Below are 6,263 nucleotides of genomic sequence, written 5' to 3'. Positions count from 1 at the left end.
CACTATAAATCTTCATGCGCTGTGGTCAAGCACTATAATTACAACACAAGAAATAAGATGGGATAACATATCATGAACTAGCAGATAATCATGAATATATTCAACTATATATAAAGAATAACTTCGGACAATAATCTTAAAGAATGTGTATATATCGTGGAATGAAGTTAAGTTCAGGTTTACCTTTTACCCTTATGCCAATATCAGAAAATGGTGCTGGACAAAGATAAAAGCCTAAAATTATACGAACTTCTTCGACCCTTGTACAAAGATAAAGGACATGAGCTACTCAACAAGAGAGAGTTCAGTATCGTTTCATAGAAATTCACATGTTTGTTAGGCCACCAGCAGTCAAATTTCTGACTAATCAATGCTGCTGCAAACCTGAGAAAGCACTCAAAAAGAATGGAACATCATGAGCTGGGAGCTGGACCTGCCAATCCCAAAAGGCAACATCTTATTTGTGGCCAATTGCAGACCAAGCGCCGCAACCAAGCCATACGCCAACATCCCAACCAAAGGAAGAGGAACACCTATCAAACACAACATAAAAATGTCACTCACAAATTCTTTCAAACACATTGCCTGCAAATAATACCCTTCACACCACAAAATCCAGAGACCAAAAAGAATCACACATAAAACAACAATATGGCAAACACACACATCAAGCCAAAACCCTAACAGAATCAAATCATAGAACAGTTCAATTGCAAGCACCATCAAATAGTTGCAACACATTCAAGAGAAGGCAAGTGGCGGGAACCTTGGTTTCCTGGTCGGGTTTTGCGGCGGAGCATTTGAGAGGCGGCGGCAACCTCATACGCTGCGTGACGTCAAAGAGGCCCAAGCTCCAGTAATTGGGAGCACGGTGGTGCCAAATGGGTACAAAGGAACGAAAAGATGATAGGGACATGAGAAGGTGAAAGTGGCTATGGTGGTGGAAGCTTCTAGTTGCTTAAGCTTCTAGTAGCTTCGCCAGCGTTGATGGTGGCTGACGGAGGTGCCGCTGTGCGGCGGTGATGGAGGCAGGGGCTGAAAAAGAAGAATGGAAGGGAAAAGGGACGAAAGAAGAAGAAAAGGCAGAAAAATTGGGGGAGGTTACAAAAACGGCGTCGTTTTTGTCTCCAGGGACTTATACGTCCTGTTACGAAATGCTCCATGCCACCTGTCCTCCGTTACGGCCACCTCAGCGTCACCTCTGCCAGCTCATCCTTTTCCGTTCAGTGCAAACGACTGAATTCAACGGAAGGATATAAATGTCTACGTTTTTTCAGGGGTCAGAGACTTGAATGTATTTTCCATTCCTTGAGGAAGAAAATGTCCGTAAAAAAAAGGTCAAGGACGAAAATGTCCTTTACTCATAAATTTATAAAATACAATTGTTTATTTTAGCCTTTATACATATGGATGGAAGTCAAAAGAAAAAGAAATGGAGGAGTTTCAAAGAGATCTCCACATGGTAATTGACTAATTGCTTTCTGATCTTCTCTATCTATATTTATTAATTTAACTATGTTAGCTATATGTCAAAATTATAGATTTTTTTTAATATGATAAGTAAGGTGGTAATACAAAAAAAAAAATTTGAATATGTAATTCCGAGTTATAGAATGTTATTTTAGATTTAATGAAATCGCAAGTAACATCTTAAATTAAATCGTTATTAACATTTCATTGTTGCAAGGAATGGTCTCATTATCATTGAATTCAAGATAAAGAGGATATGTTTTTCGTGAAACATTCTCGAGCTAAGCCTCAGAGTGGTCCCTGAAGTTACACTCGTGCTTCAAAGTAGTCCCTAAAATTATTAATTACCCAAATTGGTACCTGAAGTTAGACGCCGGGACTCAGTGTTGTCCTTCCGGCACATTTCCTCCAGGTGGCGTCATCGGAAAGCTGATGTGGCTAATTTGGTGACACGCGGGCAATCATAACGGCTAGCTGAGGTGGAAGAACGAATTTTATTGACCCAATTTGGTCCCTAATTCGAAGTTTAAAATCCCTAATTCCCAAATCTGAAGATCAACCTCCAGTGCCCTTCTCTTCTCTTTTGGTCTCTTCCGTTGGTTTCTCTGCAGCATCTTGATACCCAGACGACAATGGGTAGCGCGAGCAATGCTGCTGGAAGCTCGAACAACCCATGATCGTTTGGAAGCATCATGAGAAGAATGAACAGGAACAGGGATTCGCGTTTGCCAGAATGGTGCAGATGCGGTTTGAGACCAGTGCTGCGATGGTCAATGACGGATTCTAATCCAGGGAGACCCTTCGTGGGTTGCCCAAACTACAATGTAAGTGGTTGTTGTTGTTGTTGTTTGCTGTAATTTTGGATATAAATTTGGTTGATTCTTTTACCTTGGTGCAGACTGTAGGCAAGAAGTGGTGTGGTTTGTTTATATGGATTGATAAAATTCTTGAAGAAGATGTGATCACATGTGATGGTAGAGCAAGCCCTTCAATTGACAATGAAGAGTGGAAGATGAAGTTTGCTTGGAAACTTGGAAGATTAGAGTCTGAAGTTAGGGTTCTAAAAGTGGGTGGAGTTTTGGTGTTTGTATTTATGCTGCTGGTTACAGTAGCCATTCTTGTCTTAAAGTTAGATAGGCAGTTTGGCCAATTGTATCTGGGAAGAAACACATGAATTATGCATGTTGTTGTTGTAGTTGTACCTGTCAGTTTGTTTGAAAGAAATGAAAATTAAAGTGATTGAGACTAGTGTGCTTGCATATGTTGGAGCAGAATAATAGGAGTTTATAGTGTTTGGAAAGCATCTTAATTGCATATGAGAGTGCAAAATAAAACCAAAAATTTGTCACAGATCTCTTCAAGAAAGTCATAATTCATATTTCATATGGTAGTGATTACATCCAAAATAAGGCATTATAAAGCCAGAACAATAGTCACCAACTATAATGGAGTTTTCAAAACATAAGTGTCATAAGTTTTCAATCTCCAACACTGGAATCGTAAGCAAGAAAGTATACACAGTACATTACTTCAGCAAAACAGAAAAATAAAGGCACCATACTGTCCCTAAATATAAAAAACTAAGTCACTAATTCTTGGTTCTGGGTGGCTTGAATCCCGGATTAGGCACAAATCGCATTGCTGGTAGATTCGTTGCTGTTTCAGTGCTTGCAGGCTGACTGCTTGTTAGGAGAGTGCTTGCAGATGGAGTACTTGCAGATGGAAGAGATGGAGTGCTTGCAGATGGGGTGCTGGATGGTTGGGTGGTAGCACTGGGTGTGGATAACTTTCTCTTAGGAGGCAGTTTCGATGGCCGAACAGGAGGTTGTTGCACCTATGTATGAAACACCAAAAATTTAATGTGACTAAGAAAAATTAATGTATGACCATAATACATGTATATATATGGGTAAATAATATTACCCACCTGTTGCGAGTCATCAGTTTCTGACATAATAGGCTGACTAAGATCAAGCTGAATCTCAACCTGATCCTGTGACACAGTTGGGGCATCACCACCATTTACAGCAGCAGTTGGAGCAGAATTGTTGACCTCACCTCCATTAGCATCAGAATTAGCAGCAGCAGCAGCCGCCACCACAGCAGCTGATTCTTCATCAACGGCCCTCTTATGACAGTTCCTCTTTGTGTGACCAGATTCACCACAATAGCGACAATGTCCTTTTTTATGAACTCTTTTCATTGAGGTCTTCTGCTTCTTGCCTTTACTTGGCTCCTCATCAGCATCCTTTCTTCTTTTCTTCTTGATTGGCCCTGGCTTCTTCTTGAACTTTGGTGCTTGAGGTCTATTATAAGGTGATTTCTCCCACAGTGCCTGGCCAGGAATTGGATTTATATGGAAGCCATAGGTGTTGTTGTATGCTTCCATGGTCAACCAGCTATGACAGAATTCATCTGGCCTTCTACCAGCCCGGGCCAAAGCTGCACATGCATACACACATGGCATCCCTACATAGAACATCACAGCCATACATAAACATAATTTGAACTGCAAATCGAAAATAAAAAATTTAAAAAATATGCATAAAAAATCCATACCACTTAGTTGCCAAAAACCACAGGTGCATGATCTCTTGCCTAAGTCCACAGCCATATTTGTAGGCCACCCATGAACTTCAAATATTTCGTAATCTGCATCACCAGACCACATGGGAACCCATTTTTTTGATTCCTTTCTTATCTTTTCCAACCTACTTCTCTGTATTGGAGGTAAAATCCCGTCATTGTTCCTCAACTTCACCTTGTTCCTGGCTATAGATCTCATGATGTACATCCTGACCTCCTCCAACAGTGTGATAATAGGCTTGGCTCTAGGGTCCTTGATCCGTGAGTTGAAAACCTCACATGCATTATTGCAGATATTGTCCATTTTTGGTGCAATGCTGAAGAATGCCCTGCTCCATGAATTCTTTGGCCATTTGCATAGATAACTCCAAGCATCCTTATTTAGCCTTTCTAATTTTTTCATCCCTTCCACAAATCCCTCTTGAGTCGTAGACCGTGCACACTCCCAAAGCAAACCTCTAAGCTGATTATCCTTCCACTGTTTGTTGAAGTTCCTCCATAAATGCCATACACAGAATCTGTGATGGACATTTGGGAACACATCCTGAACTGCATGAATTAGACCCTGCAAATCCAACAAGCCAGTCACAAAGTTTCAAATCGAGCCTCAAAAAGGTCCCTAATGTTATTTTAATGAACTCAGAGTGGTCCCTAAAGTTGTGTAAGTGACATCAACGTGGTCCTTGGGTGAGCTGATTACACAGATACTACCCCTATAATGCAACCATCAACTATGCAGCATACAACAATTACTCAATCTAAGTAAAGAGATTTGTGTTCATAAATCAGCAGATATTCAATTCAACAATTATTTAATTTACACAACTTGGACCTTAGCTTAGCTGAGTACACAGATAGTACCCCTATAATGCAACCATCAACTATGCAGCATACAACAATTACTCAATCTAAGTAAAGAGATTTGTGTTCATAAACCAACAGATATTCAATTCAACAATTATTTAATTTACACAACTTGGACCTTAGCTTAGCTGAATACACAGATAGTACCCCCTATAATGCAACAATCAACTATGCAGCATACAACAATTACTCAATCTAAGTAAAGAGATTTGTGTTTATAAACCAGCAGATATTAAATTCAACAATTATTTAATTTACACAAATTGGACCTTAGCTTAGTTGAGTACACAGATACTACCTCCTATAATGCAACCATCAACTATGCAGCATACAACAATTACTCAATCTAAGTCAACAGATTTGTGTTTATAAACCAGCAGATAAACCAGCAGATATTCAATTCAACAATTATTTAATTTACACAACTTGGACCTTAGCTTAGTTGAGTACACAGATACTATCTCCTATAATGCAACCATCAACTATACAGCATACAACAATTACTCAATCTAAGTAAATAGATTTGTGTTTATACAACATGGTTGAGCTACAATTTATACTACTATTATTCACTACTCAGCAGCAGGTATATCTAAGAATCACAACTGTTACTTAGGATAACTAGCAATAGATATGCATACCTTTTGCATGTCTGAAATAAAACACCAACCATGTTGCTTGTAGTCACCCAAGTCTTGGTGCAGCAATTCCAGAAACCATCGCCAATTCTCCGTGTTTTCAATGGACACTATTGCATAAGCAATCACATAAATGTGATTGTTTGCGTCTTGACCAATTGCAGAGAGGATTTGACCACCATGTTTTGTTTTTAGAAATGCTCCATCCAACCCTATAAGTGGTCTGCAGCCAGCCTTGAACCCTCTTTTACACCCATCAAGGCAAATGTACATCCTATCAAAGGTTGGATCTTCATCAGGATTGGGATGAGGTGTAACACCAATACTCACAGTGGAGCCAGGATTAGTTTTCAGTAATGTCAACCCGTAATCCCTAACCATACCATACTGGGTAGCAGCATCTCCATAAACTATGGCCCTAGCATCCCCTAGAGCCCTTGTCAGTGAAGACTTGTTGAGGTCCAAGTCGCACTTGCTCTTAAAGTACTGGGCAGCTTCACAATGTCTAAGGTTGGGATATTTCCTTAATTTCCTAACCAGTTTGCAACCCAGCCACTTCCTATTAGCTAGCCTGTTCTTAGTCTCTCTAGGACAAGTGTGATCGTCCATAAATGTCTTGATCTGCCAGCAGTTACCCTCACTGTCCATGGAAGCATATACTACCCAGCCACACTCATCTCCCTTACAAACAGCCCTCATCCTTAA

The sequence above is a fragment of the Arachis stenosperma genome, chromosome 7, assembly GCF_014773155.1.
Source record: "Arachis stenosperma cultivar V10309 chromosome 7, arast.V10309.gnm1.PFL2, whole genome shotgun sequence".
Classification (NCBI taxonomy): domain Eukaryota; kingdom Viridiplantae; phylum Streptophyta; class Magnoliopsida; order Fabales; family Fabaceae; genus Arachis; species Arachis stenosperma.
Note: the sequence above shows the minus strand (reverse complement) of the source record.